The following is a 14103-nucleotide window of genomic DNA, read 5'->3' on the forward strand; positions in this document are numbered from 1 at the left end:
TTTAGCATTTGAAAAATTGTACAGTACGTACTTCTGACAAGGAATTGCAGAACTATAGTTGAAGTTCTTTTGGTAACGAACATTATCAAAAATCAGACACAGCTATTTCAAAATGCTTTTGCACTTTGTGGTAGAGGAGCGTACGTGGTACATAAAGTTCCTTCTCAGTTTCATAGTACCAAACTGTAAAGTCTATTAAAGCATAGAGGGCACAGAGATGTTATCTTGTATAGTGTTATACTTTGTTTCTTTGTATTAGAGAGGAAGGAGGTGTTTGGAGAAATCTTGTTCCTGGATTGAGCAGCTGATAAGCTTACCCCCTAACACTCACTTCCAATTCCCCCCTTCCCCTCTAAACTTTTCTGTAGTAAGAAAGGGGAATCTGCCTTTATGAAATGATGATGAAATTATTGCCGACAATGTGCTCTTAGGTAAGTTTAAGCTTGTTTAGTTAAAAGTATTTATCGCAGATTTTGAGGCTGGAACTTTTATTCCTGTGGTTCATTTTTGTTCTGAATCAACATTTTTTTTTTTAGTAGTGAAGAATTCCTTTTGACAAAGCAGCCTTTCTGAAAGAGGAGAAAAGAGCATCTACTGAAATGGGAAAAGGCAGTCCGAGAGACCTGTTTTATGAGGTGCTGTTTAGAAAGCAGTGTGGCAGGTGTAATGCTTGGTGGTGGTAATGTCTTTTAAGTGTTCAGGAAAACAGCAAACTTGTGTTGCATTTTTCCACGTGGGTCTTTATCGTGAAAGTATTCAGCTTACCATGTTACTAGCTTTTACATATATCTAATTCAACTATTATAGCTGATTAAGAATTTGAGAAAATAATCCTGTAAAATGTATGTTGTAAAAAAAAAAAAAAAAGTACAAAAATGTATCTGAATTTGGTGTATATTCAGGAGGTATATACATGGTGTATGTTCAGTACACGTTATTTGAGAAGTTGGAAGATGCTTTGGAGCACAGGGCACAAATCAGTATGAACTTGAGTTTAGCCAGTTTTTGTTAGTCGTTATATACCTGTCTTTATTATCCTAGTTTTGCTTTTACTCCACGTTCACCAAATAATGTGTCTCTGTAATCTAGTATTGCTCTAGGATAGCTGTGCAGTCATTATTTTTATTAATGGCAAATGTGCATCTGGATGATCTTGTAAATGATTTGGTCGTATAGGATATTGTAACAACAGGGAAATAACGTTCTATAGGAATTCTGGGGACAAGAGTAAGTTGGTATGTTCATTGGAGGGAAAAAAATACAAAAAAAAATGCAAATTGTGATGAAGATGCAGAATCTACAGATTAGCCAAGTAATGGAAATATTTAGAGTGTATTTAGAAAGATTTATTCCTCGACCATCTTGCCATGTTGTGTGGATCCGTGCTCCTGATATCTGATGCTTTTTAAACAAAGGCAACAGTTTTACTTGTACTCTTTTGCTGTAACACGATATGTTGGGAATTCACATGAATCAAAAATGACCCCGAGTGTGAGATAGTGCTGTAAATTCTCTGCTAGTCAGGGAAAGTATTTTGTGTTATCAGTTAGATTTAGTAACTATTTCATTGAGTCCTTTTTGTTAGTCTTGAGAATTTTTATGGTGTGTGTTTTAGTGCATGAATTATATTGCTAAGTGTGTATAATGTAATGATAGAACAGGAGGTACCTCAGCATAGTTTCCCTTTATAATAACAATAGGATCAATATAAAACATAACACATTTCAGACCAGTATGTTGTGGTTTTTATGTAAACCAGATGGTGCTTTCCTGTATTTTGATAGGTACTGACTTATAAATCCAATCAAAAACTGGCTTTTGTCTGTCAGAATGAGGCCGAATGTATAAGCATCTTTATTCTGACAAAAGAAAAAAAAAAAACACACACACACAAAATATGAAAAAGTAATGTAACTATCTGTCTTCCCTACCCCCAAAACCAAAAGCAAACCCTGATCCAAGGGAGTTTTACTGATGATACTGAGACACCTCTGGCTAACCTATTCAAGACTGAAATCCCTCACAGTGATGTAGGATTTCTTTTCTGGACTTCAGTAGATGTTTAGACAGCTGTTAATTCCCTAGTGCAATTTTTTTTATTTTATTTTGGTGCTCAGTGGATAAGAGGGTAGATTCTTAAAGATTTACTTGATATTTAGATAAAACCTTTGTCTAAAAATGGACGTGCTGGACCAGGAGCAATGAGCTTAGAATTATATTGCAGACTGCCACAGATTAATAACACCACTGTCTCTTTTGATCATCAGTCTCTCCATATAAACTGCTTTCTAGCCTTTTAAAGGCATTGAGTCCTCAATGAATTTTTCACACAACACTGTGCAACTTGGAAGCTGGTGGTTGTGAAGTCCTGTTGGTGAATGAGATCGGTGTTGCAGTACTGAAGAGCTCACTGCTGTTTGTGCAGGCTTGTAAGTTTCCAAAATGTAGGAGAGAAATACTTTGAGAAATGTTTTCAGATGGAAAACAGTATGTTAAGAGAGCTCAATCTCCTCTAGGATGATGATAACATTATCGCTATTCCCTGGTTTACATAGCACTTTTTCTCAGGTGTAATGGTGCTGCCCTGTTCAGGTCGATACTGGTAACTTGTTCTCTTTCACTGTGCTGTTTTAAGTTTATCTCCAACTTATTTGCCAGATTCCTGACATTTTTCTTCTGATAATGCAGATGTAAAGAAATAGAGATGTTAAAAAGAAATCCTCTTAAAACTTTACATCTATTCTACTTTCAAAATAGTTAACAGGGGTGTTCTGAATGCTGTTTCTGAAAATGGATGCTAGTAGGTAACTGAAAACACTGCGTACTGTCCACGGCGTCAGAGAAAAGAGTGCTTTTCTGTCCATATGTCAGTGGTTACTTTCTCTCCTCTGGCAGCACTGCAAGTACTTTTCCTGGAAGTGGGCTGCTTTTGCATTCCTTCAGGTGCGTGCCTCTTGGACCCAGAAGTCGTGTTCTAGTTCACAGATAATTTAGTATAGTCCTGGAGATGTAATCAAACTCTTTCTCTGTACTTCAGCAAATATTTTCATGATATATAAAAAGTCTTGGATTTTCAAACTGCTTTGCATGTTATTCCAGCTTTTAGATCTCTGAACTAGTGAAAATGCATGCATATTATTCTTAAAGGAAAGGGGGAATAGTGTCTGATTCTAGTTTTTTTGGCCTTTGCAAGTGTGTGTTAGCCACTGTTTCCATCTACCCGATCACAGAAGCTAACTTGTTTATGTGAATAACTTACTATTATCCACATGCCTTGCTGGTAGAAATTTAATGAACGAATTGGGGGTAAAATCTAAACAAAAGTTCCTGAAAGTCTGAATTCTTTGGAGGACTGAACGATGGTGTCAGACTTCGGTATGTGCTGTTAACACTTCAGCTCTGATACGTGCTCTGGGTGTCTCTGTACTGATGTAAATACATGTCGGATTTGGTGAAGTATGAGTTGTAATATTAATGCTGTTTCCTAGGGAAGTTGAAAAATAAAATGGGAGCTAAAATACTTGTGTGTGCAGAGCTAAAATATGTGTCCATGCACATCTGTACGTAAAGTCTAATCCTGTAATATTAAAGGTATAAACATGGCATATGACAAGTTTAGCCTTCTGGTAGGCTTTGATGGCCTGGGTGAGATCCAGAATTGATGTGAGCTGCCTGAGCCGGCACGCTATAGAAAAGCTACCAATAACACTAACTTTTTGAATTTGAGAACGGCGTTGGTATTTTTCAAAATTAAAAAGGCAATGCTCCTCATTTTTTGTTGTATGTGAATGTGATTTGTAGCCCACCAACAAATTGGAAGATCTCTGCTGCTGCTGTAATTTCACCCAGGAAGACTTGGAGGGAATTCTTGATAATGTATTCCGTGTTGGTATGGCTAACCACCTACGTGCATGTGTGCTGTTTTTGTGCTGTTCCTATCTGGGCAAGACTAGGACTGACTTAAAGGTCTTCTTTCCTGAGTCAGAACAATATAAAAACGCAGAGAAGGAGGTTCTTGGCTTGCAGAGATGTAAAATGCCAGACAAATGGGTGGCCTGTGTGAATATTTTTGTTGTATTACATCTGTCATTTCAGCAGACTTTCTGGTACTTCAGAAGCATACAGTATTGATGGGTACCTTATAACTGTATGATGCAATACCCATCTTGGGACCGCCTGCTTGCCGGGTCTCCCTGTGGTTACTGGAACCACCCACTAAAGGGTGGTCACACAGGTCAAAAATGCAATTCAAGTACTATGGCACAGCAACGTGTGCTGAAAGCTGAAACCATTGCGACTGGAAACTGTCCACAAACCTCTAGTGCCTCTTTTCCTAAATGTTTGCTGCTTGACGAGTTTCTGGTGAAATACTGAACTAGCATTGAACGTCCATTACTGGTCTTCCAATTACATGACTCAAGGCTGAAAACCCCTACTCCGTGAAGATACCATCTCTTTCTTACTTTATTTGGTTCTGTGAAATAGATCTAAATCTACCTAAACAATAAGATCAAAGCATTGAAGAGCAACGCGAGACAAACAGATGCAGATTGTCTGGTTTAGTAGACTTTTCTGTGTATGTTTTCTGCTAACATCTGCTTCAAGAATGGGCTTCTGTTTAATCTGTCAGGTCTGGGAAAGCATTTTAAGTGCAAAACAAGTAGAAAATAATTTCAGATAGCTGAAGGTCTGAAAATGTAGTTGCGTAGCAGAGTTTAATATTAGCTTGCCTTTTGTGACCTGAAGGAAAATTCAGGACTATTTGCTAAAAGTAAAAAATTGCAAGGCCTAAACCAATTGAATTATGTTACTGACAGTAGGAATATGATACACCACTGAGCAAAGATTGGTTTTCTTTTCCATCTCTGCTCTTCTTCCCGTTGTTAGTGTCTTAATCTCAATTGTGAGCAGTTGTTGAAATAACAAACGTTGCTGCTTAAGTGGTAGTTACAGGTATTCTGTTTTCTTGAGAGCCCCAAACATATTTGAAAAGCAAAACCAAAAAGCTCAGCTGGTAAAGCCATCACAGGATAAGGCAGGAAGTCTGCATGACAGAAGTCGTAAATGGAGAAATTCATTAGGTTGGATGCAGCATCCTGGAGTTGGGCGTACACAGGATTTTGCTGAGCCCGTTTAAGCTGGTGCTGCCTTTGAAAGGGGTGGCCAGGTGCCCCCATCTGCTGATTTGAGTTGTTTGAGAGATCTTGTAACCAGGAGTGAGAGAGAATGGGCATGTGTACTCCAGTTTTGTATACTACTTCAAATGATCTTTTTCTGAGCATCTCTCAGAGATGAATGAAGGTAGCGTATTTCCAGGTAGCTGACTGCAGCTGTGCCTTGGCCCCCCTTGCCGAGGGGGAGTCGGTGCTGCTCGTCAGTCAGCCCTTCATCTGCCGAGGTTCACGGCCTTGCGTTGTAAGGCAAGTCCACGCTGGTGGTGATCTGCCTTAAACACACAGTTCTGTGAATGTTAGGGTTATTGTGACTCATCAGTCGGAGCTCTAGGACTTGCAGTGGAGGAAAAAAAAATAGGCTTAATACACAGCTACTTAGGTAAGTAGCTCCAGCAGTAACTTAAAGGGGACTCTTGTACTGTGAGAAAACCTGTCCCAATTTAAGCTGTTTTTGATGAAGACGTTTAGCTTGGGCAGATGTCCCACACGTGGTTTAGGTATACTGTCCTGGCTGCTAAGTTTTCTGAATAATGCTGATTTTGCTTCAATGCCTCGTGGTTTGCAAGCTTGGCCAGACTTGGCACGCGTTCGGGGGGCAGCTGAGCCTGCCCTGGTGTGGGACTGCAGTGTCTAGGTTGGTCTTCTCCTCTGCTTGCTTTTCTTGGAAATAGCGGGCTCCTTTAGTGGCATGTCTCAGAAATGAGCGTGCAGAGACAATCTGTTCTGTACTCGTGGTGCTTTCTCTGTTGGCATCAGTATGGAGTGGAGGGAGGAAATGATTGTGATTCAAATACCGAAGAGCTGAAGAGCAGAAAGAAGGGAAAAGATGCTAGGCTGGGAGACAGAGGGCCAAGAACTGGGAGGGAAGAAAGAAGAGGATGTAAGAGCAGGAAACTGTTGACAAAAAAAAAAGGGGGGGGGGGGGGGGGGGGGGGGGGGAAGGGAGGCGGGAAAAAGAGGGAGTGGAGTGAACAAAAAAAAAAGGGAAGAAAGGAATCATGAGCACCAGGCAGGAACAAGCAGCAAAAGGAGGTTCTGGGGACAAGGGGGAGTGCAGATCACTGTCTTTAAAGTCTTGGATGTTTGTACTGTACTGCTGTTTGATATCACTGCAGATGCAAAAATCTGAAATTTTGTGGCAGGTGCTCTCAGTAGAAGATTCCTTTTTCGAGAATTTAATTCTCCAACTCTTTGGCTACCTAGATTTTAAATTAGTTAAATCTGATCAAGAGTTTTATCTGTATATTTTATTTTTTTCTCTATTTTACCAGCTGGTACATCTTTGAAGAGAGATTTCCTGTGCCCTTCCTCAGATGTCTGTGATATTTCCAAGAGGAACTGTCTTTCTGTAAGTGGAACTCTTCTGTGAATATCAAATTCATGATCTGAATTAGTTGAACACATTCACAGGAATGTGTGTATGCAGAGAAGTCTGAACAGTTTTAAAAATGAAATTTTTAGTACTTAAAATCATTTGCTTGATATTCCTGTTGTCTTAACCACAAATTAAATAAGATTTTTCATGATTCATAGTTGTGAATAATGATGGATGCTCAGGGGAAGCTCCTTTTTTGGCTTTGGACATTTGAAATGAATAGTAGACTTCTATTCTCTAGCTTAGACAGTGATAATAAAAGCAGTACACATCTCTGTCAACATTTGTGAAAAATAAGTCTCTGGGGATTTCTGAATGTTTTATTTAATGATGAGAACAGTAAATCTGTCCTGTGTGGTGTCTGAGTGAGCTGTCTTTTATCAAAACATTATTAATTGATTTTTATACTTTACAGCTGTGTTTTGGGAATATGTGTTGGAATGAAAGCCAAAAGCTCCCCTCTGGATTGCAAGTCATATTGTAGAAGAGTTTTTTTTTAAAGCAATTTTGATCAGGAGGAAGAGGGAGGCCCTTGAGCTGCCTACTTAGCATGGTTTGCCAGCAATCTTAGAACTAGTTGAGTCATGGGAGCACAGCTCATCAGACCTGTGTATGTATGTAGGTGTTTGAAGATGAAGATGGGTACCCTGTCAGATCTTCATTTACACTTAAATGCATTATTACCATCAAATTGTGAAATTAAGGATTTACTGGGATTGCTGAAGAACTGTGTATTTGTTTCTTTAGATATGAGCACCATGGAGATCAGCCTTCAAAGCTGCTGTTCTCTAGAAATACTGTGGTTTTTTTTTTTTGTTAGTAGGTAGTTTTCTACTGGTTTGGAAACTGAATGTGTTTGTCACATGAGGAGGTGAATGTAGCCTGGGGAAGGGAGGAGTGGAGCAGGGGAAGGGAGGATCCGGCCTCCCTGCCCTGGCAGGGGCAGGCCTTCAGCTTGCCTCATGCTGTAACATTAAGTTGAAGCCTCAGGCTCCATGAGGGGTCCCAGTGCAATCCTTGTGGGCCTCCTGGATGGTAATACCTGTTTTGTCCCTAATCTGGACTGAATAGATCAACACGGTGGCACTTAGGAAGCCCTGGACCACAGAGTATGCTCATGCGGTCTGCACTGTTCTGCAGCACAGAAGAATACAAAACCGTAGGAGAAATACAGCTGCATATTTGGCCATGGTAAAATAATTCACAGAAGTATTATGCAGCATCTCATTTTAGGAGATAGTTGAGAATTGAAACATTGAATCCTCTGGGATCATCATAGCTATTTAAAGTTAAGAATGCATATAGTACCACAGTTATTTCCTTTGGTGTGCACGTGTTGTCTCCTCTCTAAAAATTACAGTCATTCTGTAGACTACTCAAAACAGGAAAAAAATGGACTGCCTGTACTAGCTACTCTGGGCTGTGGTTATGAAAGCAAGTGTAGGAATTTAGTAGTCATAGTAGTTGTACCGTAAAAATAACAGTTGTGAAAGTTATTGCTTTTTACATAATGATAATTTTAAAATTATCATCAGCTGTTTTTATACAGAATGAATGTCAAATATAGATGGCTTACCACATAAACCTCTCAATGGCAAAAAACAAAAGACAAAAGCCACAAATAATGAGATCACTGAATCCTACAGCACAAACCATTGACCTTATTGTCTCAAAAAATAAAAAATAAACAACCAACCCACCCCCTCTAATAATTTCTTGTTTATAACTAAATTTCTTATTAGTGTCAAAAAAGTTGAAGCTTCAGTTATTGGCTTAATTGGTCATTTAACACAAAAGGATTTCATAGTATTAGAACATCTAAGTGTTCTGGTTTTAAATGTAAAATTGTAGAGTATATTTTATGTGAAGTAATGTGACCAAGAAGAGGCTTTGGCAAAAGGTTCAATTTCAGTGAATCCAGCAAAAATTGCAGAGCTCGCTTTTTCTTGCACCTGCTTTACGTAAACATACTGCGCTTGTACCGAAACTGTATTTTTTTTTTGTGAGTATGATAGTCTTACCAGCAATTTCATTTAATCATCCACTGCTAGTTTTTTTTAAAAGCACTAAATTTAATTTTTAAAGTTCAGGCTCTTATGAATGGGAAGACATCAAAGGAGAAGGCCAGTAACTGGGGAAAGAGCCATACACAGTGTAAAATATGGAATAACGAGAGAGAGGCTAAGAGCCTGTTCTGTCACATTTCAGTTTAAAATAGCTGGGGACATAAGGAAATAAGCAAATTATTTGATGAGTTAGCAATGAACTTAGCTGCAGCAGTTTGAAGAGAAGCAAGGACAGCCAACAGCTTGTCAATTTGATGGATTGACCCCAAAGTTCACTTAAAAAAGAAATCACTCAAGAAAATTTATTGCTTTCATATGCTTTTACCAATGTGTCTGTTCTCAGCTTCTAGCCTGTGAACCACCAGTGGAATTCAGAGCCTGTCCATCATCTGCAAACAAAAGTATTTTTGATAACCGTGCAATTGAGCAATAGAAGACGAAATAATTCAATGTGTCTTACAAATGTGCCTGTCCATCATGTGTAAACAAAAGTGTTTTTGATAACCGTGCAATTGAGCAATAGAAGATGAATGATTCAATGTGTCTCACAAAAAGCTGAAGAAAATAATTAGAAAGAAAGACAAAAGCATACTTGGCTGTCAATGTAGAAGCACCTTCCTGGTGGTCCCCAGACTTAGGCAGCATGACAATTGATCTCCTCAGCTTTTCATCAGTGGGGCTGCCGCTGTTTAATTTCGGTCACCACCCTTGTCTATGCAGTTGCACCACACTGCATAGAACTAGCGTTGCCTGTGCTCATGGTGGTGTTGCTGGAGGTGAGCGGGGTTGTGCAAGTTCCCCTCCCTCTACAACCACTTAAGTATCTGTGATGCTTTTCACTATTCTGTCCTTAGTTTGTGTATAATTTGATGAAGCTAGGGAAGTTGCATCAGGGCTTCGTGGAGAAGTTGTCTTGAAAGAAGGCAGGTAGTTTTTCATGAGCTGCTGCTAACTACCTGTTTCCTCCCAGAATTTTCCTGGGGAAGAGGCGCATCACCTTCTGAAGTCAGCCCGTAAGAGTTTTTCATAAACTGAGCGGCTGAGTTGGGAATCTTTTAAGTACCCTGAAGAGACCTTTCTTTTTGTTAAGCTCATGTACATGTTAATGGAAGTTGTTTTGCATAGGAAGATACAGGAGAGCTATTTTAAATATTGGTATGAATCCGTAGATATTGGTAATTCTGTTTTCCAGTTACTATTAGCTGAGACATCAAATATATGTTAAGGATACTTCACATTGCTGTGTTTAAGAATCTGCAAAAAATTGTGACAGTCAGGCTTACATTAATTCCAAGTATAAGGAGGTATAACCAAGTACTCTTGTTCTGAGGGTGTTCTCATTCTTTTATCACCGTAAAATATTTTCTTTATAACAATCTCCTGGTTATCAGCACTTTTCAGATGCCTCTCAAGGTATCACCATAGCTCTTTACATATATGCCTGTTAAAAGTTATTGAATTTAATATATTTTTTCCAACAGAGTATTTGCAAATTTCCATTCAGGTGCATACTATCTGAAGCGTTCTTTTTACCAGTAAATCTTGAAAACAAATTCTTGAAGGAGGAGGCGAATTATTCACCTAAAGAAAATAAGGGTACTTCTTGGACAGATTAATGTATTTCAAGCTGTGTTCTCCATCTATAATCAGATTTGGGAATGCAGTTTTCTGCAGTGCGCCTGCACTTTTTTGACTTGCATTTAAAATATACAGGCAAAAGCTATACCTAACAGAAGTGATGCTCTCTTACCTCCCATGTGATGATAAAAATGTGACATGATGTATGCTGTCACTGAGTCAAGAGAGCTGGGTGGTTCACAGAGTAAACAGATCACAAGTCCATTTTTCTGTGTCTGTATGGGAAGGGAGGGAAGAAAAGTGGGAGACTTCTTTCAGGTTTTGCACTTCATTTTGGGTAAAGTCAGTGTTTTACATCTGTTAATGGGGGAAAAAATCGGTTCATGAAATCGTATTAATTTAGTAAAGCCTTTAAATCCTTGATTTTTCTTCCAGTACAGAATGTTGTTGCAAGAATCCTTTCCTTAAACTTTTCAACAAAGGAGAGGTAATTACCAGTAACATGGTCATATTTTTGTATAAAGTATGGCTGTTCATAAATACACAGTGTATTTTCCTATGTGACTTAAATTCTATGGACTTCCATTAAAACACTCTGAATAGAATAATTTCCAAAATACCAGTGAATGTGTCTGAGTTAGCTTTCTATATGGTAGTTGGTTAAGAAGGCCATAATAACAAACATAGTGGGACAGGCCATGCATCCATCTACCTTAGCAATCTTTTTGACATGGTGCTCGCTTAGTATCAGAAGTTTAGAGAAGAATATGAGAGCAGGGCAAGCACACAATGATCTTTACACACTTATTTCCTCTAGCGTTTAGTAGCTTTTGACTCTCGCATCAGGGGAGACATCATGTGCAAAGTGTGCTTTAATAGATATTTATTTCATTGAAGCATGAAATAAGTAAGCTTTGTGGAGTCTAGTAGTATTTTCTGACAGAGATCCGTTGTTTATGTGATTTGTAAGGTATTGTCATTATTCTAAATAGGGTATCTAACTATTTTATTTGCTGCCCAATTTTAATATTTGGAGAGAAATCAAATGATGATTTCCTGTTCCTCTTTTCCGTGTTTTCCATGATTTTATTGACCTTCTGTTTCCTCTCAACTGTCTGTTCCAGAACGAAGGGCTCTTAAACCCAGGCAGCCACTGAAAGAACTTCCTTCTTGCATGTTCCTGCTTCTGTTGCTGGCATAAGTGTTCCTATAGTCACACAAAGACTCAGAGCAAGGGACTGATCTGCCTAAAAATTTACTCTTCACCATCCCTAGATACTTTGAATAGTTAAGCTCAGCCAGCCCATCCCTCTGTGTGGGTGCATGGCCATAGGATGGCAGGAACGGTAATAAGCAGATGGACACCTTCTCGGGTCTGTGGACTTCAACTCTCTGCTCTATGAACACTTCTTACCTGGTGTTAAATGGAAATTTGTTGCTTTATCTCTGGCTGTGCTCTAAATACACGCATACAAAGAAATGGTTTCAAACCAGAGACTTGAGAGCTTTTTGTTCTGGGGCGGTTAATGTCAAAGTGTACAGGTAACTCTTAACACCCAACAATAAATGAGTGATGGTGAACCCACTGCCTAAGCAAGCCTTCCAGGGGAGGAGTGAACGCACAGCCAGCGAGTCTCTGTGTGCAGGCTCCCCAGCCATCCGTGCTGCATGCGTGGGCCTCTGTCGCCTCTGCAGCTGGTCTGATGGGGACGTGTGCGTGGATCTGGGCTAGTGGCCAGCTCTGGCCCAGCTCCCGAGGCGGGTCTCTGTGCCGCAGCTTTTAGAGCAGAGCTGGTAAGACGAGAAGACAGTAGAGACAGTCTTGTGGAGGTGGGGAGGGAGGCATGCTGTAGAGGCAGCGTTTGGAGAATACAGGAGTGAGAGGGAGGAATTTGAGCACTGGTATTTGAGGGGTATGCAAATGTTGCTGCTTTTTGTTCAAGTGGGGTTTGACTTAAAAACCCAAAACACCTACATCCCAGCTGTCAGGTAACGGCCTGACAGACTTCATGCTGACAAACTTGTCTGTGGGAAGTTGATGGGAGTTACCTTTGGGAGGTACACATGGTCTTGTGTGGTCAGTCAGCCATGCACCCCGGCATTGCACTTTCATACTTCTGTCAGTAGAAGAAATACAGCACTGTGTCCAGGAACATGAGTAGCTTACAAGTTGACAATGGGATCATCATCCATTTGAACCTTTTGGTTCCTGCCTGCTCCCTCACCACACCCCTCCACTTACTTTCTTTACCATCTTTAATGGCTCCAGCACAGGGCATGAGTAGCTTCATTTTCCCCAAAGTTGACCTTTTGGCAATGAGTTTGCCATTTTTTTGCAGGCCTGGTTTTCCATCATGGCTGTATCTAGAGTATGAGGATATTTCCCTTTATACTGTAGGTAACAGAACCTGGCTTGTTGAGACTTAATTCTCTACCACCTCCTCGCCATGCAGTGATCTGTCCATGTCCTGTGTAATGCCCGTGATCCACTAGGATCTTCAGTTTTCTTTTGGTTCCCTCTTACCTCCATTCCCTCCTATATTTCTGAGTTATCAGATGGTAAGATGAACCTGCTGTGGCTGCTTCCAAGATGTACGTGCTGACTGGCTACTTTAGTGGCGACACTAGTTTGGTCTCTTACCTATCAAACTGCCTACTTTTGTATTTTAGGCCTACATCGTTTCTGAGACTTCACAGCCTTGTCAGACTTAGTAAAAGCTTATGTATGTATAATTGGGGTAATTTATTAAGAAAGGAAGGATAGCAATGGTGACTGCAGAAGTCTGACTTGTTTAGGAAACCAGGGAAGGGGGGAGAGATGAATTCTTTATTCAAAGTCAGCTAAGTTTTGCAACGTTCTTATGCTTTTTATTTCCTTTCCCCGTCTGTGTTGTTTTAATGTGGTTTACCAGTATGATGACCCCTTCAGGAGTTCTCACTGAGAATGGCCTCTAACTTTCATCTGAACATGCTGATTTCTTCTGCTTCTATAAATTTCACTGTACAGCTGGAATAGCCGTGCTTCACTAGTTTAACACAAAACAGAGATGCATTTATTAGCTGGATAATGTCTGTGCTTCTGGAGTCAAGTCATATTTGCATTTGGTAGAGTTTATAGAAGGCTGTTTTCTCAGTAGAGAGATTGTGGAAAATGCATCATGCAAAATCCTCAGGAATATTATTTTCAGCAAGTGTCATGTACCAGATGGCTTTGCAACCTATTTAGCTATCTGTTTTTGTTAATCTTGCTTTGCTTGCTTGAGACCTCAAAACTTAATTTCCCCACCTGCTGATAAATATAGGGTCATAGGAATCGCCACGTTGGGTCAGACCATCTGTTCTTTAATTAGGACTAGTAGCAGATGCTTGGGATGATGATGCACAAAAATCTACAATAGGCAGTTATGTTAATAATATGCTCCAGGGAATCTCTCTCTGGGATCCTGTTAGTTCAGCTTGCGTTGTAAAGCTATTTATTTTTAAATATTTTCTATTGTGATGCCATTTTATCTTTTGTTCTCCCCTTTAATGTTGCTAAGCTTTTGGCTTGGCAGTCCTGCATCCCTCACAGTGAGTTCCCTGGGTAGATAAATGAAGTCTCTTTGGGTGGGGAACTTGTCAACTTTCAATTTAGTTGAATGCCTTCCCTGTCTCTTGTGTTATTCAGGGAAGGAAATCCTTGGTCTGCCTTTCCTCTGCCATTTTAAAAATCTTTTTCTTGGGGGGAAAAAAATTGTATTCTTCCTGATGCTTCTTCATGCTTTTTGTTATTCTTGATTCCTGTCTCCAAAAGGAGAGAAAAACACAACTGTGGTAACTGGATGATTCAAATTTCCCACCGTGCTTCAGTTGAAAAAACACCAGTGATGCCTATAAAAGAAAATTTTTTCTTACTCTACCGAAGAAGTAT

General features: G+C 39.7%; 1 protein-coding gene across 20 annotated transcripts in view; it reads left to right on the top strand.

Annotated features, from left to right (window-relative positions):
- SIPA1L1 (signal induced proliferation associated 1 like 1) overlaps positions 1 to 14103 on the top strand; it is a 210785-nt gene that overhangs the window by 81765 nt on the left and 114917 nt on the right. For 18 of the 20 annotated variants that reach the window (XM_066998661.1, XM_066998656.1, XM_066998672.1 and 15 more), the window contains one exon: positions 6446 to 6522. The exons of the other annotated variants lie outside the window; for them this stretch is intronic. The gene's annotated coding sequence lies outside the window, so the exon portion shown is untranslated. The remainder of the gene's footprint in view (positions 1 to 6445; positions 6523 to 14103) is intronic. 20 annotated transcript variants of the gene reach the window in all.

The sequence above is a fragment of the Anser cygnoides genome, chromosome 5 (genome assembly GCF_040182565.1).
Source record: "Anser cygnoides isolate HZ-2024a breed goose chromosome 5, Taihu_goose_T2T_genome, whole genome shotgun sequence".
Taxonomy (NCBI): Eukaryota; Metazoa; Chordata; class Aves; order Anseriformes; family Anatidae; genus Anser; species Anser cygnoides.